General features: G+C 39.7%; 1 protein-coding gene and 1 long non-coding RNA gene across 9 annotated transcripts in view; one reads left to right on the top strand and one right to left on the bottom strand.

The window, feature by feature from the left end:
- DPYD (dihydropyrimidine dehydrogenase) overlaps nucleotides 1-26,293 on the bottom strand; it is a 656,679-nt gene that overhangs the window by 532,416 nt on the left and 97,970 nt on the right. Inside the window, exon 2 of one of the 8 annotated variants that reach the window (XM_048859650.2) lies at nucleotides 11,877-11,954. The exons of the other annotated variants lie outside the window; for them this stretch is intronic. The gene's annotated coding sequence lies outside the window, so the exon portion shown is untranslated. The remainder of the gene's footprint in view (nucleotides 1-11,876; nucleotides 11,955-26,293) is intronic. 8 annotated transcript variants of the gene reach the window in all.
- LOC125640769 (uncharacterized) overlaps nucleotides 10,355-26,293 on the top strand; it is a 75,739-nt gene continuing 59,800 nt past the window's right edge. Inside the window, exon 1 of the long non-coding RNA XR_007357898.2 lies at nucleotides 10,355-10,558. This is a non-coding gene — a long non-coding RNA (uncharacterized LOC125640769). The remainder of the gene's footprint in view (nucleotides 10,559-26,293) is intronic.

Genomic DNA, 26,293 nt, shown 5'->3' with positions numbered 1-26,293 from the left:
TTTAACATTTTATTACTTTTACTACCCCTATTTAGTCTCCTCCAAGTTCTATCATGTTAATTTGTATAAGCTTCTTTTAATTGTACATACGTTTTTAAAAATCACTTTAATTTTTTAATGTTTAATAAAAAACTTTTCAAGACCTTGCTAGCTACTAAATTTTGGGATTGTATCACATTTTTAACTGACTTTTTCTTTGTGGCTTTAAGCTTATCTTTTATGTCTTTTGCATTTTTTAACTTAGTACTAAATCAATATACGTGATTCATAATCAGTATATTCCCATCTAGAAAGCAATACATGATAAAATGAAAGTGTGTTTTAATAGTGTAGGCCTGGCTTGACATGAATAACCAGACAGAGGTGAGACCTCATTTCTTGGGTGACAGAATTAAGGAGGTATCTGGATCAGCAGGCTGAAATACACTGTCCGTACTAGCTAAGCTGTACTCACTAAATTCAGTTCTTGAAGGACAGCTGCTTTTTACTTTGGCTATATGGATATAGGTAACAGACATTATGTTTTCCCTGACCTTTTAGGTATGTTTTTATTTAGGTGGGTTTTTTTGCTTTTTACAACTTTGATTTGCTTTTTATGCTTTTTGCATTCATTTCCTAACACGGTACATTTTATTTGTAAAGTTTTAGCCACCAGAAATAATCCTTGTAACACTGCTGCTTTGATTTGCTTTCTTTACTGTAGAATAAACAAAAACCAAAAAAACCTTGATATTTTTTCCATGACTACCAGTTGGCTCTATTTCTTTGAAAGTTTCAGTGGCATTCAACTGGTTTTTGCTGTACTCTGCCAATAATTTTTAATAGACCTCTCATGTGCTTTGCCAAGAATTTTTTTAAAATAAATTCTTGGAGTTCCTTTTTCACCCAGTCCCAATCTCCCCCTAGCACTTCTCTGGGGAGTGTGTAGCATCCACCCTTCAATTTAAACCACTTCTTCAGCATGGAACTAATTTCCTCCTATTTAAATCCTTTTAAACCTTTCCAATGCCATTTCCCTTAATGCTAGGTTGCGACCCTTATACTAAGGGGTGTATATGTTTCCTGCCCCAGACAAGCGGATCTAAGTCATGGCACCACTACTTTGGGGTTCCCCCAAGATCTCTTCCACATGGTTCCCCAAGAACTCAGTTCAACTCCAGTCTCATCACTCAGGTTCCTTTATTTGGCATACAGCAAAACTACTCTAAATTGAAAAGACTCAAGCCCAGGGGGTGGGTATAGGGCACACAACATATCCAAAGTTGCGTAGCAAACCTCTTTCTTTATATACATTTACATATTACATTGCATTTACTGTACATTCCATTACATGTTTTAGGATTGGCTTGATTAGTTTATCGGAACCAATTCTTGTACAGCATTCTCTGTCTACATACTGTCCATGTACGACTTACTCTTTACCTTTGCTTTATGTTCTGACTTATCTTGTCCATTGTAAATCATTCCCCCTTATCTTAGCTCATATGGACATTCTATTCCCAGCCTGCTGATCCAGTTACCACCCTATGCATCCGATGAAGTGAGCTGTAACTCACGAAAGCTTATGCTCAAATAAATTTGTTAGTCTCTAAGGTGCCACAAGTACTCCTTTTCTTTTTGAGAATACAGACTAACGCGGCTGTTACTCTGAAGCCGCCCTAATCCTGTCACCCAAGAAATGAGGTCTCACCTATGTCCAATTATTCTTGTCAAGCCAAGCCTACACTATTAAAACACACTTTTATTTTATCATGCGTTGCTTTCTAGATGGGAATATATTCACTATGAATCATGTACATTGATTTAGGTTGCAAAGTTCTAAAATGTTATAAACTGCTCATATGTAATATACAAGAGAATCAGGGACATATAATGACTGATTTTTTAAAAAAAAGTTGACAGCTGTGATAAATGGTTATGTTGATCTACGTAGGGGCGGGAACATTACTTCTGAGAATAAATAAACTGTAAAATATTCACTAAATGTTTATTGCTACACACCTACTTTAAAACTATGATTAAAAAGTACACACAGTGTAAAATGTTGAACTAATCTTCTATACGATTTAATGAAAATGTGAGGATAATGAAACAACAAGATACATTAGGGTGAACAATATATCAGTACTTTGATATAATAACCCACAATTTAAAATTATTTAAATGTAAATGTAGTCATTCTGGACAGGAATTCTTGTCTCCCAGTCTCCTATTCAACCACACTCACAGTATTTTCAAGTAAATTGAACAGACGACTTGATAAACCAGGAACGGCAGAGCTCCAATACAGGCTTTTGATCTTAGATAAGCCATTTAGTCATTCTGTATCTCAATTGCCCACATCTGTGAAATGGGTATTACATGAAACTGCAACTAATTCCAGTCTCAGCAACCAGTCACCTTCCAACAAGGTCACAGGGTGCTGTAGCAATTAATTTTCTATTTAAATGTCTATTCAGCACTGTAAAATGTACAGCTGCTGAAGTGCTAAGGGTTATCACATATGTTCTAATAGCAACAGGATGACCAGAGTAAGTATTTGATGGCATTGACAGGAGAGGCACACTCTTGAGCTCCTTCTTTGCTGTCAGTGTCTGAATGTCCTGGGTGTCTTTTCACCTCTATCCAGACAGCAGTGGGAGACCCCAAGCCATAGGATGGGGAAAATGGAGGCTGGACCCTGCCTCAATTTCTTGGACAAAGTGAGGTGTTCCTTTATTGAAATATAAATTCCTCAACCAAAGGAGAGGACACCACAGCAGATTCCTGCATGGCCAAGTCCTTTGAGTATGTGACACTTGTGTCTGTAGCACATTAACTGTTGCATCTAACATCATTGATGCACCAATGTTCTTCTATCCTCTCTGCTAAAACCCGTATGCTTTTCTTTCTCTATGGGCCAAATGTCAAACATAGTGTAAACAGGCACAATCCCATCAACTCTAATCAGCTTCCAGCTTTTAGTTTTTATGATATCTAGACTTAGAATTAGGCCGGTTTGTTGATCAGTATCTGTTCTGGTTCAGTGTGTCCCATCTTTCTGCCATAGCTGATGCAATTCTCTCCTAAAAACCTCTCTTTATATTTTAAGATGTTTTTATATGCAGCATCTTCTATACATGGCACCACAAAGAGTACTGTACTACAGAATACCATTAGCAAGGTAATCTTAGGAAACCCATCCTTGTAGTCAAATATTCATCTGTGGAAACTAGCAGCAGGTGTCCCCAGTTAAAACTTGAAAAAAATCCAACAAAACCTAGAGGGGTTTGCTCATTACAGAATGAAGGCCTTTTTAGAATGACTGCAATATTCCAGACATTGTAATCAGCAAGAAAAAAGTGAATCCTTTGGTTCCTCTGACTAGTTCTCTATTACACACACAGTCACCAAAAAACCAGCTCCCACTGAAATCAGTGAGTTATACTGATCTAACAGTAGAATTTATGCCTTAATATTCAGTAACTCTTCTTACTATAGGTAGATTAAAGACTAAAGATAGACTGAGTACTCAGTGTGTAAAAAGTTGCTGTCAGACCATAATTTTTCTATCATGTGGTGCAATACTGAAGCAGTATAGGTGGAGCACATAAAACAATTTATTCACCTTATGGATTCTTCTTAGTATCCTCTCTAGTTCAGACCCTTTAGACAACCAGAATGTCACTGGACAAATTCATCACAGGCGTAAAAAGGTACAATTCCACTGAAGTCACTGGAGACACAATCATTATTATAAGCAGCGAACTCGGTTCCATGGGTTATTTTGTTTGTTTATAAATACAAAAACAAGCTTAACTAGATCAGTCCTTACAGAAATATGGTATGCTGCATCTTACTCTTACTGCCTTACAGAACATCCTTAGCTAAACTGCTTTAAATGTATCAAGTAAGATTTGCTAGTAGAGTAGGGAATGCATGTGAAGAGCAATTTAGCCCAGCCCATTACATTAATCTACCCAATTTCCTTAAAAAGAAGTTATAATATCTCTCACAACAAGAAACATTAAATGTATTGCAAGGTATATATCTTTACTAATGAGCATAATGAGAATATTTTTACTGTTTCCCTAAAACTTGTGAGCATTCTGAAGAGTTAATTTCAGTACTGTATGAGCGTTGATACACTCTAAGAGCTTGTCTACACTACCGTGGGGGGGATCGATCTAAGATACACAATTTCAGCTACGTGAATAGCGTAGCTGAAGTCGACAGCTGACACTCTCCCGTCGACTGCGCTTTGCTTGTGCTTCTTATAGTGGCATATCGGAGTCAACGGGAGAGTGTTCAGAGGTCAATTTATCGCGTCTATACTAGACACAATAAATCAACCGCTGCTGGATCGATCACTGCCCGCCAATCTGGCCGGTAGTGTAGACAAGCCCTGAGAAACAAGTACCTGATTCTATTAGCAGTCTAGGTACAGGCTGCTGAGCTGAATTCACTGTGGGCCAATGGTGCACCAGCACTGAGGCTCCCCTACTACAAGCTGAAATCACAAAAGAGCTAAACTTACTAAGAGCTGAAATCACTGAGTGTTGTGCTAAGTAGTGGGGGAGCCTGAAGATATATTGCGGAGCAGTTCGCGGGACAGCTGGAGTGGCTCATGGGATGCCAAGCAGAGCAGAGCAGAGCGGCTCTTGGAGCAGAGCAGTTCACAGGGACGGCTGGAGCGGCTTATGGGACAGCTGGCAGAGCGGAGAGATTCGTGGGACGGCTGGCGGAGTGGAGCCCCATGGAGAGGTGGGGCAATCGGCTTTGCACCACGTAAGGTGCCCCTTAACCCTGCCCCATCTCCACCCAGGTTGGGAGGTAAAACTCTGCAGATAAACTTTCAAACTCTGGTGCGGCACTGACCAGGGACAGAGACTTTTGGGTTGTTGGACTTTTGGGACTTTGGGTGACTTTGCGGGACTCAAGAACCAAAAGGAAAGGACACACCCCAATTTGCTTGGGGTGGGTTTTTTGCTCATGGGTTGTGTTATGAATCCTGTTGGTGGTGTTTTCCCAACATAATGCCACATTGTTTCTCTCTGTTATTAAAAGGCTTTTGCTACACTCAGACTCTGTGCTTGCAAGAGGGGAAGCATTGCCTCTCAGAGGCGCGCAGCAGGGGTGGTATATATTTGTCCCAGGTCACTGGGTGGAGGCTTGAGCCGGTTTTGCATTGTGTTATTGGAATGGAACCTCTAGATACTGAACCCGGCCCTTGTTGCTGCCAACTCTGATGGGCAGAAGGGTTACATATGATCTAAAATAGCATTTCACCATACACATCACCTAAACCACTCAACTGATTTACAGATGTAGAATAAAGCATACATAGAGACGATGAGCCACATACAGCCCTCAGTCCCCATCCATGAGAATCATGAATATAAAAATGAAAGTTTCACTATGAGATGAATGAGGAAACTGTCTGGTCCCATGAGAATTCATAATCCAGGAAGAAAAGTGAAGATTTCAAAAATACAACCTGTGAAACCATGCACATATCAGTATGGTCGGCTCTGCCAATGGCTGTTTCATAATGCAAGGAATATAGGTAAGTCCATCTAGTGGCTTTGCACATTCCTATACTAAAAAACTGATTTTCTGCCCAGGAAAAAATTATTCCTGTAATGGAATATCTGATGGTTACTTTTTGGAGGATCACTCCTTACTTCAAATATATATTTCGCTAATGAAGACCAAACATATGAAGAGATGACATCTTTTCTATTTATTTTTTTTTATCTACAGCTACCTGAACTTGGACTGTGGTGTTTTAAAACCCCCAAAATGAACAAGGAACCCCATTGTTGATAGGGTATCTTGTGGTCAGTACATTATAACAGTGCTCCATAGAATCATAGAATCATAGAATATCAGGGTTGGAAGGGACCCCAGAAGGTCATCTAGTCCAACCCCCTGCTCAAAGCAGGACCAATTCCCAGTTAAATCATCCCAGCCAGGGCTTTGTCAAGCCTGACCTTAAAAACCTCTAAGGAAGGAGATTCTACCACCTCCCTAGGTAACGCATTCCAGTGTTTCACCACCCTCTTAGTGAAAAAGTTTTTCCTAATATCCAATCTAAACCTCCCCCACTGCAACTTGAGACCATTACTCCTCGTTCTGTCATCTGATACCATTGAGAACAGTCTAGAGCCATCCTCTTTGGAACCCCCTTTCAGGTAGTTGAAAGCAGCTATCAAATCCCCCCTCATTCTTCTCTTCTGCAGGCTAAACAATCCCAGCTCCCTCAGCCTCTCCTCATAACTCATGTGTTCCAGTCCCCTAACCATTTTTGTTGCCCTTCGCTGGACTCTCTCCAATTTATCCACATCCTTCTTGAAGTGTGGGGCCCAAAACTGGACACAGTACTCCAGATGAGGCCTCACCAATGTCAAATAGAGGGGAACGATCACGTCCCTCGATCTGCTCGCTATGCCCCTACTTATACATCCCAAAATGCCATTGGCCTTCTTGGCAACAAGGGCACACTGCTGACTCATATCCAGCTTCTCGTCCACTGTCACCCCTAGGTCCTTTTCCGCAGAACTGCTGCCTAGCCATTCGGTCCCTAGTCTGTAGCTGTGCATTGGGTTCTTCCGTCCTAAGTGCAGGACCCTGCACTTATCCTTATTGAACCTCATCAGATTTCTTTTGGCCCAATCCTCCAATTTGTCTAGGTCTTTCTGTATCCTATCCCTCCCCTCCAGCATATCTACCACTCCTCCCAGTTTAGTATCAGTGTGTGTACTGCCTGCCTGTTGGTATTAAAAAGGCATTGAGGTATTATATTTTTTCCCTGACACCCCTAAGGGTTTGGAATTTGCCCATTTGACAGGCCACCTCTCCCATGTATGAGCATGCTGCGGTTGTGATCACTTGATTGAAACCAAATCTTGGCCACTTTTGGCCATTAAAAAGCCTATAATATTTTTCACAAGAGTAGATAATGTTAGCCCTACCATATTCTGGCACAATTCCAGGTATGTAATTGCATTCTGCTTACTTACAATTTCATTCATATATGGTAATCTTCACTTCCAATGCATTCCTTAAGGGCTGGCACTTTTTATCTGAGACATTATGGGTGAGGCCACTCCTTCACATACCAAATAATGCTTTAGGGTACTTGAACAAAAGACAATATACACATTTCAGTCACTAAGTCCTCTATAGTTTATCGCAGTAAAGAGCCAATCCCTTGACATGCTAAAAGGTTTATTCCTATCAATAGTACCAGACATTTAGAAAGTAACTGGATTCCTTCTGCATGGCAATAACACCGTCTTATAACAATATAGAGGTTTTTATTCTGAAGGATCCCAAAATACTCTGTAAATACATCTTAATGTCAGACTTCTGAAATCAAGCCCTCAAAGCTCAGAAAATTCCATTAACTAAAGAAGTTGTATAACATAAGATGTGAATTAAAAGTTAATACATTGGTGTGCGTGTGTGAATATATATATATATATATATATATATATATATATATATATTCACAAAGAAAATAAGGGTGACATATATGCATATGGTAGCAAGACCTGGATCACTTACAGCAGGCATAAGAAAAGGTTAAACACCTTCCACACCCATTGTCTTTGCCATATTCTAAATCAAGTGGGAAAGCAAAGTTCCTGATAACAATGTACTTGCAAAATTGCCAAGCCTAATCACTATTTTCAAACAGACGTCTCTGTTGACTAGTCATCTGCATTAAATGGACAATTACACATTCCAAAGGATCTCCTGTATGGAGAACTTGAGGAGGGTCACTGGGCCAGTCTAGGCTCAGATTCAAGGAGTTTGCAGGAGGGACTTGAAAACTTTCAATAATTGACATTGGAAGCTCAGAAGATGCAGCTAGCAACAAACTATGCTGGAGGGCTGCGCTACGCCACACCAGTGAGTGAAAAAAAGTCTAAGAGAGGTGGTTGAGAGAGAACAAAGCGCAGCAGGCCTGAAGCACTAATAGTGTGTCAGCTTCATCTTCTGGCCCTATGCTTACACCTGCATTATCTGTGTTAAGGACCACTGCTCAAGAATTGGACTTTTCAGCAACTCGCAATGCTGTAGCACAACACATAGAAACTGAACCTCTTTGCCAGCATATTTAAGATGGATGATTACCATTCAAGCATATGTGCAACATGGCCTGATTAGTGTGTTAGCCTAACCTTAAACTTTTGGAATCTCTTGACTGAGTGCTTGATTTCTCAACCTTAACATTGCATTAATGCTAGGTTTTTTGCATTTAAATTCTCTCAGATTTATAAATGCAAAGTGAAGAGAAGAGAGTTGACAAACAACAAAATGTGATATTTGTCTTGCAGATATTACACAAACTACTGGCAAAGACATTGAAGTGTATACTGGTAAATTCCTTGAAACAGAAGTATTTAGCAGGACATCACCAGAAAGGTAGCTGACCATAACAAAGGCTTCTTTGACCTGACCCTATACAAAATAAGGCCTGTATCAAGCAAACACTTACACATGCTTTATTTTGACTATGCAAATTCTCCCTTTGAATTCAACGGAACTATTCACATGTTAACATTAAGCACATAGATGTTTGCAGGACAGGAGTCTAAACTGCTTAAACAAATTCAAATCCATTCGACCTCAGAACAGAGTTCCAAAGTCTGACCCTTCTCTGAGGACGCCATGCCCTGCCACCAGACCACATTTTAAATAACTGCTTTCACGTGATATATGTCAGCTTTCACTGTACATTCAAAGTCACAGGGAAATTCAATTCGGGTTAATATACCAAATTCAGCCAAGGAATAAGCAACCAAAATTCTCATAGACCAGAGATGATTCTGGTATTATGTATTAATTCTATTGGCCAAAAATTCAATTTAACTTATCTATTAAAAATAGAAGAAATGTTTAAATTTCAGTGCATTCATACTACTACAGTATTTACAATTTACTCACATTTCTAGAGAACTGACTATACATTTTTAAAACACAGTAATTTTAACATTTAAATATATTTAATCTTCCCTTTATACCATGCAGCCTTGTCATCAAAAAACTATTGACAACTGTTCTCTCATCATGCAAAAGATCATGATGCACAAAAAGAATAAAAGAGATGGTAGCTTTAACTCCAAGTTCCTTGACTGTTGTGAAAAATTTTAATCTTAATTTTTTTTATCAAAGAACCAATTTCAAACCTCAGAAACCATGTTGACAGCGTACACTTCTGTAATGGGGCTTAAACTTCTTGTCTCCACTCTATCACATTTTTCTGTACAAGAATCCCTTGTCATCGAGTTGTATGACTTCTCTGTTGCACAAGGAACTCACAAGAGCTTTGTAACTGCTCGCTAACTTGTAAGTAAATTTATTTAATTGAATTGTTCACTGCCAGTAAAAAACGATTTTCTTGCATGTGCATTTACATCTTATAATATACTGCTGAAAGATAGAAGTATTTCAAGAGGCAATACAGATCTAAACAGAAACCAAATTCAGTTGTTTTGGCAATTAAATTTTCAAGCAATACCATAAATGTGTACTGCTTTTCTTTACACTGGGAGTAAGTCCTGGACCCCCACCTCCCAAACAGCCAAACTGCACTGATTAAAGTGCCCATTCCATAAAAAAGTACAGATTCTTGCTCAACACAAAAGCAAACTTGCACTGGAGATGAGTCAGTTAACGAAAAGTGAATGTTCCACTGACTTTGTTCATGAGAGGAATTAGCATTGACGTTATTGCTGTATTAAGTTTAATCATCAGCAAAATTAGTGGAACTTTGACCAAGCAAAGCAACATTTTGAAAACTTGTTAAACATGATTTCCAGAGTCTAATAAATAAACCCCATCCACAAACAATCCACAGTGACATACTGTGGGTCTAGCATATGAAGTGCTCGAAAAACAGATTGCATAATCATTTGGACTCTGTTCCAAGAACGTGCCAAATATCCATCAGCATAGAATTTCTAACTCCCTGATGTTCCATGAAAAGTCCCAGACCAAACTGGGGAAAACTTTCCTATGTTATGATTGAAGTGCAAACATAAAAATGACAATTGTATCTATATAATATGATGCAAAACAAATAATTCATCATCAGTTATGTCTTATACAAGATATACTGCTTTGTTTTTATTTTCTGTGGGTATCTGTTGATACATTCAGCAGACCCTGATCATAAAAGAAATAAGAGTCAACAGGTAGGAGGGGAGAGGAAAACAAATATGGAGAGAGGGATTGGTTAATCATAACACATTTTAAAAAGTAAGGGTCTGAACTTTGTAATTATGTATCAAAACATTCTCAACTAGTTGAGTATTAAAAAAAAGAACAACAACAACAACGGCCAGCTTTAAAGAGCCAACTGTGACAGCCGAACCATACAGGATAACAGGGGACTGCAACCAAGTTTTACATTTACTGTTTCATCGTCTCTTTGTGAGAGTCACGAAGTGGTAATCTCTACATTTCTTTGCTTCAAATTGTGACATCCCAGCATACACTCTTCTGAAGAGGTCATGAGCACCACAGATCAACAGTGGAGCAGAGAGTCAACCGGTGTGGGGAATAAAAGGTAATTCCCATTTTTCCCATATTCAGCAATTACAAAATATAAACCTTATGAATATAAATGACTGTGTGTGTGAGAGACAGAAGTGATGCAGTTTGGTATATAATGGATTTACTGGCAAAAACGGAGATGGCCATATTACAGGCAAGTCATCCTAAACAAATGCCCATGTGACATTACCCAGGGTAAAATCTGGACTGTTGGACTATCTGAGCTTCCTAGCTTGATGAAAGGGTTATTCTTCTGTGACAGACCCAGACCAGGGGAGTACAGGAGTCTGGTCGAAGGCAAATATACTGGCCACTGGATGAACAGTTTTCTGTTCCCTGAGTGACCAGAGCTGGGGCTGCCCTAGAGCAATCAGGAACCTGCTAGAACCAATTAAGACAGGCAAGCTAATCAAGACACCTGGAGCCAATTAAGAACTTTCTGGAATCAATTATGGCAGGCAGGCTAATCAGGACACCTGGTTTAAAAAGGACCTCCCATCAGTTAGTAGGGGCACATGGCAGGAGCAGGGAGTGAGATAGTGTGCTGCTAGAGTAGTGAAGTGGTTGAGTGTGATCAGGCTTCAGGAGGAAGATCCTGCAGTGAGGCTAAAGAAGATGCTGGGGGAAGGCCATGGGGAAGTAGGGAGTTGTAGCTGTCATGCAGCTGATACAGGGAACATTGTAGATAACTACTATCCACAGGGCCCTGGGCTGGAAGCTGGTGTAGAGGGTGGGCCTAGGTTCCCCCCATTCCCCCAACTCCTGATCAGACACTGGAGGAGTTGACCTGGTCTGTGAGAAACACCAGAAGGGGAGGTCTAAATTCGAAAGGGATCTGTCCTGTCCCTGACCCGCTGGGTGGGATACAGAGACTGTGGGAATTGTTCTTAGTTTCCCCCATGCTGGCCAGTGATGAGGTTAGCTGAGTGGATGGCAGGTTTGAGCCACTAGTAAAAGTGGCCAAACTGAGGGCTGCCATGAATCTCTGAGGCAAGCAATCCACCAATAAGCGCAGGACCCACCAAGGCAGAGGAGGAACTTTGTCACACTTCCTAATATTCAGAGGGATCTCTACTAATACAATTCTGCTTCTTTCTCTTCTGAATCTTATTTTCTTCTCTACAACTCTAAGCTTCACCTTTTCCTTCTTGCTCTACAATTCCAGCCTTAACCTTTTTCTTTGTCACTGAGGTTAGACCAGTCTCTTTTCTCCTTGGATTTTAAGACTGGTCTCAACAACCTTTTTCATCTTGGAAGAGATTACCTGTCCTTTTTCTTCTCTTTGGAATTATTTTGTTGGTCAGAATTTCTAGAACAAAGTGACCACTTACCAGTCCATCATTAAAGTTTCAGTGGCAGTTTAAAAGCTGTTGTTACAGACTTGTCCGCATCCTGTGTAGACTCCAGGACTGTAAAAAGGAAGCACGTTCTTCCTGATTTAAGCAGTAGCAGTGTTAAAGCTCTCCAATGAACCTTTGCTGGGAGCTCACCATTTGTGCCTAAATTAAGGCTAGCAAATTACCTTCCTCCCTCCCTCCAAAATACTGAAGATTTAGGTACTTGTACCATAGCCATTCATAAAAAGATCTGTTAAGGCTGAAATTAGACCTCGAGGTTACCTACAGCTACATATGCAAATAACAATATCTATGATCCTCTGCAATACCCTCATATCAGTTAGTGGTAACATATCTTAAGAGCTAATACTTAGGCTCAAAATGGTGAGTTAGGATAGAGCAGCAGACCAGAGCTCCATTTCCTCTGCACTAAATCAAACATTTAATGTAACTTTTGTACTCCTCCCTCTTCTCACCAAACCAATAGCTGCAGGTGAGTTACTTTGACACAGATATTGGTTGCCTCTAAGGAGGGTTTTCCTTTAACCTTAATGAATGGGACTGCTTCACCCCATCACACAAAGCCGTAGCACTCTCTTTTTGGCATTTCATTTGACATTACATTGGAAGTACTGACACTGTCTGTTTTATTATAAATAATACTGTTTAAAATGACAAATACTTCATAAATTCAGCATTTCAAGATTAGTTTATGGATTAAAGCAAACGCTTGTTTTATTTTCAAGGCAACATTCCATGAGCTCAGTATTTAAAGTCATGCATTTCCCAATTTTACTGTCATTGAAATACATTTCATTTCAAAAGATATCAGGAAATTATCACTATTCATTTTTTATACAAAGCCTCTTACATGTCAGCTGTCATTCTTCAAAAATCATATTGAAAATGGTGTTTCTAAGCAGAGTTCAGTTGCAGCGTAATAAGTAATAATTTCATCAGTTAGCAGCATTCAGCATCCACTGAGAGTTCTCTCACTATTATTTTATTCACAGAACCTTTGAGGAAGGAGCATGCTATAAAGATCCATTTATCCTTCAAGGTTTTTCATAAATGCGGCATACATCTTAGAAAACAATTGGTTATTCTTTCTCAATTTAAATAACTATAATAGCTTCCAGGTGTAAAACCTCTTTTTATACTTTCCTTTTACTCATATTACAGGTCTACACTTTTAATGATCTAGTCTAATGTTTCCACCTACTTTTGCACATGTATTCTGGAGTTTACCATGGATGCTATGCGTGACTGGCTAGGGCATATTTGGCTTCTATTGTTAGAACAGAATAGAATCTGGTTTTGGATAATACCCTTCATAATCAAGGCAATGCCAAGCAGTTTATAATGAGCTAGATGCTAATATAGACACTAGAAGTGCAGTAACTATAGAGGAAAATGTCTAATATATTCCCCCTTCCCTCCTCAATGTCTTTATCAGTCCATTTCCCCTCAACCTCAAGGTCATGTTCTGGCTTTCATCGTTTTTTTTGGAGACTGGAAAGGCTTTCCCCTCACAGCACAACATAACTTTCCTTAATTAGACAAAGGGATTGCTGTTGAGCAACCTGGTTCTTAATGCTGCAGTAAGCTGAGCCCTCTATGAACTTTTTTTTGAATTAATTTTGGGAGAACCTGTCTGTCCTTCCTGGGTACATGGTGGGAAGTGTGAGAAGGCATTTGAGGACTAGAAGCAGTCAAGTGGTGCCAGCCTACATTCACACTGGTTAGTAGCTGATGAGTTGTACCTGCTTGAGTTCTAGCATATAACCCCTCTCGGGCTACCCAATTCCTGTCAGAAGCACCACCACACTTGACTGAGTTTTGTGTATGGACAAGACTCAAAAGGGCAACACTCAAATTAAAATTCAGTTCAAGTTTGCAGTATAAAAGCCGCTGATTAACTGCCAGTTAATTCTAGTTACGAATACCTTTGCAAACGATAATCTAGACACTCCATCAATGTTTTTAGCTGCTTCTAAGCCAAAGAAACCATTGTCAGACCAAAAGAGCTACTGACTGATTTTCCTGCTGTGTGTTATCTACAAGTTGATGGAAAAACTGAAAAGGAAAGGTTTTGCTGATACAGACTAACACGGCTATCATTCTGAAACCTGAAAAAGGAAAAGAATCCCACTCCTGTGGATGAGGAGTGTGACACCATGGCTGATCTCTCAACACCCTTTTGTTACGACAGTTCACACATTCTTGGACCAGAGCAATACCGGCCTTTTAGTATACCAGGGAATGGAAAACTATTTCCTTTCAGAGTAGAAGCATTGGTGGGAAAGAGTCTAACAGAATAAGTAAATCCAAGAGTCTGTTGCTACACTTGCCTCCTTGTCCAGTTGATTGTAGATCCTGATCAGGATCTACACGCTACTCTTTGGCTTGTCCAAGTTGCCGCAACTATGCGCCAGCTTGGCGTGGTTTCCTCCCATGCTGTGACAGTGGGGGAGTGTTGCAAACAATAACTCGTGGTGGAAGAGTGCCTAACATGACATCTAAAATGTCATTTACAATGCCTTACCTCCCTTGATACACAGGCTATCCTCTGGTTATGGAACCTGGACACAAGAGAGCTGAATGTTTGTAGTTTATCCTAGGCTAAACCCTAAGGCAAACCAAACACATCCATGAATTATCTGTAGCCTATCAATTAACTCAAATTATAGTAGGTTTATTTAGACAGGGCTAGAACAGGGCTGGAACAGCTAACACGTTAGAATACAATTTGCCCTATCACCACATTTTTAACTAATATTTTTTAAAAGACATTAAGTAACATGTTTTTAACAACACCTTCTATCCTAGTGCAGACAGGCCTCAAGTTACTGGCTTTGATATTTAACCCCAGCTTGCTTATCTAGAATTGTTTATATATCTCTGTGGAGAGAATTTCCTATGTGATTCGCTATTTTAAGTCAACAAAAAAAAGGTTTAAGGCCATGTTTTTAGTTATGACGCAAACTGACAAAAAAGAAAGGAATTAAAGGTTAAAATTGACACTCAGACCTGAAATTGCCTCTTATGCCAGGTTATAATATACATTTGTCTATTCTGAAGACAAAAGTGACTATTTTTTGTTTCCACTGCCAATTACTTTGAAGAAAGAGCCAGGGAGTCTTATTTATTTCACCACTGTCACCCATGGACGCTGTATATTTGTGGATATGGGTAGTTTCTTGATTTTCCCCAACTGAGTCAGAGCATCATGTTTGTCCTGGATATAGGTATGTGTGGCAAAAATCTCCTGGCAGATCTGCACAGCAGATTTCTACAGATATGTCATCACTGGAAGTTCTGCATCTGTAATAGCAGGAGAGTACCAGCAGAGAGCTGTGCCTTGCAGATGGGGAGAGAATTGTGCCCTTGGTTTACAAATGATCTCAACTGAAAATGAAATGACTGTGAATAGCATATCCACACAAATTCCACCTGCTGAGCATATGACAAGACATTCATGGCCAAAGGTTTCCTAGTCCTACATGTTTGATTTCTGCACCAAAGCACATATTCCCCTAAACCTCATACAAAGGGCCAAATCCTGCTTTTCTTATTGGGAGCAGGGCTGGGTTGGCAACAAAGCCTATAACACTGCAGTAATGTAATAAAAAGGAATAGAAATTGTATTCTAATGAGGGGAGGGAGGTTGCTAGGCAACCAGGGAGGAAGAGAAAGCAGTTTTTGATTTGAACTCTGTGCTGTCAAAGGGTTAGTATAGTCAGAACAAACAGGGCACATTTAATCCAGCTTGTCTTCAGTCATCATTAATTCAGCTCTGACTTCATGAACATTTTAAGCAGAGGTACGTTACAAGCAGAAGAAGTGTCAGCTGTGTCTGAGTGCCCTATGTCACAGGGCAAGATGGCACAGGACAGGTGAGTGGAGAATAAAAATGCTGCCCGTTTGAAGAAGAGCAGCATGTGCCTCTGGCTAGCACATACTGCACGCTGCATCATGCATGTAAACTAGTTTGTGGGGGAGGAGGGAGATGGCCATGCACCCTTGGGTCCAGGCAGACCATAGTCCCCTTTCTTTATGCTTTATTGAAGGCTGTGCAGATGCTCTGCCTCGATGCTATCAGGGTGCAGATTTTCACCATTCTTACAGGGGAGGGATAGCTCAGTGCTTTGAGCATTGGCCTGTTAGGGGGGACTTTTAGGGATCTGAAGCAAAAATTGGGGACTGGTCCTGCTCTGAGCAGGGGATTGGACTAGATGATCTCCTGAGGTCCCTTCCAACCCTGATATTCTATGATCTCTACCAGCTGTATAAATATGGTACTTTACAATTCAAGGCCCTGTCTATACTGCATACACATACATCTATGTTGAGGAATCTGGTTATAAAGTTAAAACATGGTTGTCCCTTAACTAGGTCCAGTGTTGCCAGCCCTTGTGATGTTTTCACAAGTCTCATGATTTTCTTGGTTTTTCATAAAGCCCCAGCTCCTAAAGGCCTGCAATTGGGTGAGAATCGTTCTTTTTAAGTTGTAAGTAGTTTCTAGACCTCACTGGTTGCAGAGAAAAGCTTGTAAATGTGACAAGTGTATTTTAAAGGCTCAGAGACCAGAAGGAAAGTGAAAAGCACCCAAAAGGTTTTTTTTAAATCTTGTGACTTTGTGGTGCCTAACTCAAGTTCTGAATATTTGGGTTAGCAATACTGTATTTGTAGTGCAGACAAAATCCTAAAGTGCATACAACTCTGGGGACACATCTACACTAAGATAAAAGATGTACAGCATGGCCGCTGCTGGCCCAGGCTCACAGGGCTTGGGCTGTGGGGCCATAAATTTGGAGTGTAGACCTTGGGCTTTGAGACGCTGTGAGCGTGGAGGGATCTCAGATCCGGGCTCAGAGACTTGGTGCTGCAGGTTGTCAACAGAAGTTGAATACACAAAATAATGAGAGCGAGGACAGAATATGCCCCAAATGAAGGGCTTTCGCATTCTACCACTCATTCAAGGCTTCAGCCTAGTGACTGAGCCACCATTTCGTTGACATGTTTCTGGGAAATAAAGGACCTGATCCTGCAAATACTCACATACATGCTTAACTTTAAACATGGGCATGTTTGCAGGATCAGGGCCATATTCTGGAATAGTTAATAAAGCGAGTTACTTGCTCAACATGGCGATTGTCTTTTATTTTAAGGTAAAAACAAACTTGGCATAAGATCTAGAAGGTGTACAGTAGAATCAGTGCTTGGAAAGTGTGAGATCTCAATATCAATTCAAAAATTATATTAATAAAATGTTTTTAATTATAGATCATTACAAACTTCTCTGCATCTTTACTGAATATTTTGATACAGATAAAGTATGTTATAGCTAGGATGCTTAAAAATATAATCGAATAATATATGTAACTAGTTAGTTATATTACAAATGTTCAAATTAAAGAAATCCCAGTAGTTATTTGCTTTTTAATGCCCAAAGGAGGACAAGGACAAACAAATGTCAGGAAGATAACCTCTTCTTGGCCATAAAATCACGTGTATTACCTCTAATAATGCTTATACAAATTCAGAAAAGCTACATTTTAAACTTTATTTTGCTTTAACTTTCTATGCCAATTTTTTTATACTATGTTTTGAAAAATGGATGTAAACTTGGTTGTTGTGACTGTTGCTTCATAAAGAATATTTTATAGGCATTTTATTGGAGTTTTAACTGTAAAGACTGCAACTGGTAAACAATTTGGTCAAACCATAAAACTTTGGGTAAAGAGGGCCTGAATCAACCTCATCTTCTTTTCCAATAAAAACCTTTGCTTCTGTCTTAGAACCCCAGAGAAAAACCATGTAGTTGGAAATGTTTTAAGCCTCTTTTTATTTCCAGAGTTTTGAAATGGTAAACACCTTTGTGAAAAGCACTTGCAACTGTTAGATAAATATAAAGCTCGTAATATCATTGCTATGTAAATGGTAAAATGCTTTATGTATCAACATGGAATCTAATGACCTTGCAAAACTAATTACTAATGTAAGATGCCATTTAAATATAGACTATTTATAATAATATGAAATTGATTAATTAATTACTAGCAGTGCTCAAGCAACCCCTCACCCAAACTCAGTAAGACAACACTCATCCCTCCAAAAACTGTTAAAAAGAATCCACAACTTCTTTAGCTTAAATAGTTAAAAACTTTCAGTAATTTACTTTAAAAATAAGTGCTTTGAGAACCGTTTATATAAAAAACAGAAGCATTTGGATTTTCTAAAAACAGAATTGTAATTCCAGTTTAAGTCTAACAAAAAAAAATCCAAGAAATCTCAGAAAATGGCCTGAATATATTAAAGTTAAAATGCTAATCTTAAAGAATCTCCCACTACAAAGACAGAGGAATAGAACTGTCAAGAAATAATTAGAATTCCAATGCATATATGCATTAACAAACTACATATTCATAAGACAAAGATGCTCCTAATGACAATCCAGGAGGGTACTGAGCCAATGAAAGGGTGGCAGAAACCAAATTTAAATTTAAAGCCTGAAAAAGCTGTGTTTTCCCCTTATAATTTCAAGAAAATAAGACACAGAAGGATATAAAATCTCTGAGAGTAAGCACCCCTCACACACATACTCCGTGCTACCCTGGTAATACAGCAAGTACTCACCAACTTATTCTGTCCATCTCTACAAGCACACTGCCATGACAGCTCAGAGAAACAGAAAAAGACTCAAGAAGAAACCAGCCCAAAGAAAACCTCCCCAAGACTTCAAGATGGATTAGTGAGAGAAAGTTAACAAGACACTATCAAGGGATTAGATTTCAAAACTCTTGTAATTATTTTATTGACTATTGAAATGCAATTATAACAAACCATTAATAGTTTCTTCTGTTAATCAACAAATGGTTAAACCATGTATTCCCAGAAAGGAAACAAGGGCTAACCTTTGGTGAACAGAGAAATAGGGGGATTTAATTGGATTTAAGATTCTTGATATTCATAATTTGTCTGTCTCAATACAGTTCATGGCTTCTTCTAAGCAGCTGATTTAATTTTTTTTATTTCATAGGATTTAGTGATGACTGCTTACTTTGCACAATTACAAACTGGCTGATTACTAACAATAACCAACAAACAAACAAAACTCTCCTTCATTAAACAAAACCCTCTTGCCCATTTATAAGCCTTCTTAGCTATGTAAGTTTATACTAAGACTGAGTCATCCTAGGCACTCTGACACCCTACACACTACTACAATGATATTGGCACAAAATTAGCCTTCTGAGGTATCATTTGAAAACTAACACCACACCGGTTATTAATCTCATTGTAAAATGCATATGTCAAGCTTATATGTGAAGTTATGAATCCCCTCTATATGACATTACTAGAACATGTTTAAGACCAGACAGCCCAGTTTAGGTCAACGTGATGACCAGCCTGTTCTATACAAAGGAATGTGAGTTTACCTCAGTTTACATATTAGCAATAAACAAAGCCATCAAGCTAAACCAGCAGTGTTTATTCTAATCCTGAACACATGAAACAGAAAATTAACATTGATCCTGCACCCCAGAGAGACACAGGAGACTGAGTCACCAGGATGCCTTCTGACTTGTAAGACAAATACAACCCTTTGTGGATATAAGAAAGAGAGAGACTCCATCTCAGCTGAGAGCTTCTTAACGAGGCTTTGAACCCTAAGCCCTTTAGCACCCATCAACCCTTAACGAGGGGGCAGGGCTACTCAGGAAGACCAGGGCTTTAAAAAGCGTTTGGGGGGGCTACATAAGTTTAACAAAGTTTAAGGAACATTAAATGTAAGCGAAAAACCACCCCCTAATAAAAAACAACAACAACTAAGGAATAAGCTGCAGGAGTAAAAAGAGAATGTAGGTATAAGTCCAGCAACAGAGTAGGGGCTACCCAGTTTATTGCACCCAATGCAGCATGTATGATTACCTGCCCGATGGGCAGGTGGTGTATGTGTGCATTTGGTGTAAGGAGCTCCTGGCCCTCAAAAGACCGTGTATGGGCCTTGGAGACCAGGGTGGCGGAGCTGGAGGAGCTAAGGGAGATAGAGAGATACATAGATGAGACTTTCCAGGACACAGTACAATGGTTCCACCCCCGGTCTGACAACACCTGTGCTGTTGAGGAGAACATCCAGCTGGAGCAGAGGGAAACGATCCCATAGTTGGGACCCTCCTTCCAGATGATGTTGTGGTATCCTCTCACACTGAGGATACGTCTCCAGGGGAGGGAACTCCAGTTATTAGGGAGAGACAGGTATTAGTAATGGGCGATTTGATCATTAGAAACATAGATAGATGGGTTTGCGACGACCGGGAGAACCGCATGGTGACTTGCCTGTGGATCTCTCAAGACATCTAGATAGACTTATGTGTAGTGCTGGGAAGGAGCCGGTGGTCGTGGTACATGTAGGTACCAATGACATAGGGAAAAATAGGAGAGATGTCCTGGAGGCGAAATTTAGGCTGCTAGATAAGAGATTGAAGTCCAGGACCTCCATGGTAGCATTCTCTGAAATGCTTCCAGTTCCACATGCAGGTCCAGTTAGATTGCAGGGTCTCAATGCGTGGATGAGACAATGGTGTAGGGAGGACGGGTTTAGATTTATTAGGAGCTAGGGAAACTTTTGGGAAAGGGGGAGCCTATACAGGAAGGATGGGCTCCAACTAAACCAAAATGGAACCACATTGCTGGCACTTAAAATTAAAAAGGTCATAGAGCATTTTTTAAGCTAAGGGCTGGGGGAAAGCCAACCGGTGTGGAGGAGCATGTGATTCGGACAGAGACATCCCTTAGGGAAGGATCTACTAATGGAGATTCTCTATGTCCTAGTAAGGAGGAGAATATGGAAGATAAAATACAGGTAGGATCTGATGAGAAACACTCAAATGAAAAAAAGTCTCATTCAATTATATCATGTAATGGGAAACAGCTAAAAAGTGACAAGTTTTTAAAGTGCTTATATACCAATGCTAGAAGTCTAAATAATAAGATGGGTGAACTAGAGTGCCTCATATTAAATGAGGATATTGATATAATAAGGCTTCACAGAAACTTGGTGGAATGAGGATAATCAATGGGACACAGTAATACCAGGCTATAAAATATATCAGAAGGACAGAACACTATATGTGAAAGAAAGCATAGAATCAAATGAAGTAAAAATCTTAAGTGAACCAAACTGTACTACAGAACCTCTATGGATAGTAATTCCATGCTCAAATAAGAAGAATATAGCAGTAGGGATACATTACTGATCACCTGACCAGGATGGTGATAGTGACTGTGAAATGCTCAGGGAGATTAGAGAGGCTATTAAAATAAAAAAACTCAATAATAATGGGGAATTTCAACTATCCTCATATTGACTGGGTACGTATCACCTCAGAACTGGATGCAGAGATAAAGTTTCTTGACACCTTAAATGACTGCTTCCTGGAGCAGCTAGACCTGGAACCCACAAAAGGAAAAGCAATTCTTGATTTAGTCCTAAGTGGAGCACAGGATCAGGTCCAAGAGATGAATATAGCTGGACCACTTGGTGATAGTGACCATAATATAATTAAATTTAACATTCCTGTGGTGAGGAAAACACCAATGCGGCCCAACACTGTAGCATTTAATTTCAGAAAGGGGAGCTACACAAAAATGAGGAGGTTAGTTAACAGAAATTAAAAGGCACAGCACCAAAAGTAAAATCCCTGCAAGCTGCATAAAGACGCCATAATAGAGGCTCAACCTAAACGTAGACCACAAATTAAAAAACATAGTAAGAGAACAAAAAAAGAGCCACTGTGGCTAAACAACAAGGTAAAAGAAGCACTGAGAGGCAAAAAGGCATCCTTTAAACAGTGGAAGTTAAATCCTAGTGAGGAGAACAGAAAGGAGCATAAACTCTGGCAAATGAAGTGTAAAAATATAATTAGGAAGGACAAAAAAAAATTTGAAGAACAGCTAGCCAAAGACTCAAAGTAATAGCAAAAAAAATTAAATACATCAGAAGCAGGAAGCCTGCTAAACAACCAGTGAGGCCACTGGACAATTGAGGTGCTAAAGGAGCACTCAAGGATGATAAGGCGATTGCAGAGAAACTAAATTAATTCTTTGCATCGGTCTTCACGGTTGAGGATGTGAGGGAGATTCCCAAACATGAGCCATTCTTTTTAAGTGACAAATCTGAGGAACTGGTCCCAGATTGAGGTGTCATTAGAGAAGGTTTTGGAACAAACTGATAAACTAAACAGTAATAAGTCACCAGGACCAGATGGTATTCACCCAAGAGTTCTGAAGGAACTCAAATATGAAATTGCAGAACTACTAACTCTAGTCTGTAACCTATCATTTAAATCGGCTTCTGTACCAAATGACTGGAGGATAGCTAATGTGATGCCAATTTTTAAAAAGGGCTCCAGAGGTGACTCCAGCAATTACAGGCCGGTAAGCCTGATTTCAGTACAGAGCAAACTGGTTGTGCAAAACTGTCAGACAAATATATGAACACATGTTGATTCTTCCCAAACAAATTGTTTTTTGTAAAGGGAAATCATGCCTCACCAATCTGCTACAATTCTTTGAGGGGGTCAACAAGCATGTGGACAAGGGAGATCCAGTGGATACAGTGTATTTAGATTTTCAGAAAGTCTTTGACAAGGTCCCTCACCAAAGGCTATTAAGCAAAGTAAGCAGTCATGGGATAAGAGGGAAGGTTCTGTCATCGACTGGTAAGTGGTTAAAGACAGGAAACAAAGGGTAGGAATAAATGGTCAGTTTAGAAAAGTACACAGATACTGGGTTAGATGGACCTTTGGTCTCACCCAGCATGGCTGTTCTTATGTTCTTAAAACACAACTTGCTCCTCAGAATCAAATTTGGTTGTGATTCTGTTCGGGGGCAGGGAGATGAAGGCGGGCAGGAGATAAGGGCATTTCACAAGGCTTTCCTTCCCAGTGAGTAGTCTGCTGTCTATATGTTGGAGCCAGGCTTTGCAGTGGTGATTCCTGGCTAAAGGATGAGATGAATGCCTAGAATACTCTCAAAGCTATTTCCTAATATCCATGCTGATGTCTGACTTCTAGGAATGAACTGAAAGGTCTGAAGGACTAAAACTCTATTTGACCATGCCTTATAGTGGCTACATGGGAATTATCTGCTCATGTAAGCGTGTAAACTTTTGTTACTTGCATATATAATGTACTGTGTATTAATAGCACTGAAACTTTCTGTTTTAAACTTTCCTTTTTCTTTCTTTTTTTTTTTTTAAGTTTCATTAACCAGAGATTGTAAGTATGTGATGCACTTCTTTCCCCCATAACTCTTTTTGTCATTCAGTATACATGTAACCTATCCTTGGCTTCATTTGTCTTACTGTTAATACTAATAAGACATCTGTGTTTATTACATCATCATGTTGTATTTCTTGCTGCACTTTGATTTTTTGATTTATGTCCCTGTCTCTGGTTTAGCCCATATATATATGATGAAATGAATAACCTGTCAGTTCCAAGGTACTTTTGAAAGATGTCCCAGACTGTCAAATGTTTTGGCATTTTTCCTCATCAGAGATAGTTTGCCTTCCTCCATGTTGACACATTTAATTAAGTTCTTGATCCAGACTGACCCTGCGGAGAACCTTCTCATCCATAGAAAAGCAATCCATTTTGGCCAGCAGTACTGTGTGTATGCAGTACATGTGCAAAGTGCAACTTGTGAAGGGCCAGATTTTGTCTAATATGCACAGGTCAGTAGTAAGGGCACTGCGGAGTTTCCCAGAGCTACTTGGTTCACAGAAGACATGTTCCTTCTGGAGCTGTGCTCCTTCAGGGCTGCAGCCTATGCTGTTTTTTGAAGGCTGATGTTAGGCGGGATGGGGTCCTGGATCAGCACAGGAAATGATTAACGCACTCAAAACTCAGTGACTACAGTTGTGGCTAGCTCCATTATAGAGGGAAGGAGGGGTGTTTCTTGTGCCATGCTCCTGGTTGTGTGTGCACAGTACAGAGTGCCCTGTGTCCCTCACCTCTTAGTTGCATTTTACAGCCTGGTGTATGCATTACAAAGCAGTAGAGCAGCTGAGCTGGCAGAAGTTGTGCTCTTCTCTGGTGCTGTGTGTGTACTGGGCACTGCAAAGTGCAGTTTATGAAAGAGTGCAGCAAATTTCACTTTGTAGGTTCATAGCTCCCAGAGCAAGTGAGAAGGGGCATTAAAGAAAAGGGGTTGCTTAAAAACAAAGCACTATAATACAGCATCCTCTAAGGGAGAAGTAGGCTAAATCTTGGGAGATGGGAGCATAGTGTGAAAACATAGGAAAGCTGGATTAAGATAATACAAAAGGGAAGCCCTGTTGTCCTGAATGTCCCTTTCTTGCTCTTAAAAACATGGCAAAGATTATGTAAATAAATTTATGCAATTGGCTACCTTTGATCCAGATTGATTTTTTTTTTTAAATTCCAGAAAGCTTCTATTGTTGCAACTCCTGTGAATGATTAAAATACCTGCCATTTGCTTGAAGATGTACGGTAAAATACCAGTTTAATTTGTAGTGTTGTTCTGAAATTGTGGCTTCAAATTACTAGTCGTTCCCTGTCTGTTCACTGCTCAGAACACTATTCCCATATAATTAACCATATCTATCCAAGGTCATGTGATGAATGATCAGTAAGGAAATGAAATTTTCTGTTTACCCATTTTGCTTTATGGGTTCCCATTTAGAGGTGTTTTGTTTTGTTTTTAAGTGTAGTAAACTCTTAGCTGAACAGAACAATAATTATAGTGTGATTAGTAAAAGATCAGGCAAGATTATAGTCCAAATTTGTTGTTCCTATTTTGAAAGAGTTCTTTTAAAAACTCATTGGGGGTCTAAAAGGGTTAATTTAAAATTGTTGGATGCCAAAGAATTTTATTTTAAAAAATGACTAAAAATATTTAGTCCGGAGAAACAAGAAATCGGAGGCCAGCTCTTACCAATTGTTTCTCTTATTGACAATTCAGGAGTGTGACTCCCACTATGTTAGTCATGGGAGTTCTTTTACATACGTTGGGGGACACCCTTGGTTGAGATCCAACAAAACAATCACAAATTATTAACCATGGCTATTTTATTATTAAAGAAAGGAAAATAAAACATTAAACAAAACAACACTAATGACAGAACATAATGATAAACTGTGACTTTTGTTACAATCGCTTCTATATGTCTCTGTGGAGAGCTTTTAACAGTGATTACACACTTGAGAGTGGAACCGCCTTTGAGGGAGGGGGGGCACTTTTCTCTTGGTCAGTTCAGACCAAGGTCGTCTTTCCCCAAATTACTGTGAATGCAGTTGTAAGACTGTTGGGGACACCCAGAACTGTGAGCCATTGTTACCTCTGTGCCTCAACAAGTGAGCCTTGCTAGAGATTAGTGTGTCTGTGAGCGCCGCACCACACCAGTCTTTTTTTCTCACCAGCAAACGGGCTCTGCTGGCACAAACCTCACCTAGCAGGTAACAATCTGTGAACTCCAGAGCTCCCCAGATATTGCAGTGCACGGCCCCATTGCTGTTCGTTCATAGAAGATACCAAGTTTGCTGCTCTTCTAAAGAGTTATATCAGCTTATTAACATAACAGCAGTAAATACACCTTGCCCTAGAAGCACAATACTGAGTTGATTATTAGTAAAAATAAAACAAGTTTCTTAACAAGAGGACATAGGTTAAGTGACACCAAGTAGCAGTAATCAAAGTAGAAATGGTTAGAATCAAATAAAAATCAAACATCTAAAAGAGTAAAACTTAATCTAGCAAGATACAGTTTCTGTATCTCTCACGTATCGTCCCCTTTCCAGCTTTTACTGTCTAGTCTGGCTGGGACCCATCACAGGGATCAAATCATTTGATTCCTTTGTCTCCTAAGCTGAAGGATAAGAACATAAGAATGGCCATACTGGGTCAGACCAAAGGTCCATCTAGCCCAGTATCCTGTCTTACGACAGTGGCCAATGCCCGGTGCCCCAGAGGAAATGAACAGAACAGATAATCATCAAGAGATCCATTCCCTGTCGCTCATTCCTAGCTTCTGGCAAACAAAAGCTAGGGACACCATCCCCGTCCATCCTGGCTAATAGCCATTGATGGACCTATCCTCCGTGAGTGTATCTAGTTCTTTTTTAAACCCTGTTATCGTCTTGGCCTTCACAACATCCTCTGGCAAAGGGTTCCACAGGCTGACTGTGCGTGTGTTATGTGAAAAAATACTTTCATTTTTTTGTTTTAAATCTGCTACCTATTAATTTCATTTGGCGGTCCCTAGTTCTTGTGTTATGAGAAGGAATAAATAACACTTCCTTATTTACTTTCTCCACATCAGTCATGATTTTATAGACCTCAATCATATTTCCCTCCTCCACCCCCCGGTCATCTCTTTTCCA

Source organism: Caretta caretta, chromosome 8, assembly GCF_965140235.1.
Source record: "Caretta caretta isolate rCarCar2 chromosome 8, rCarCar1.hap1, whole genome shotgun sequence".
NCBI classification, from domain to species: Eukaryota; Metazoa; Chordata; order Testudines; family Cheloniidae; genus Caretta; species Caretta caretta.
This window is presented reverse-complemented; position numbering and strand designations above follow the sequence as displayed.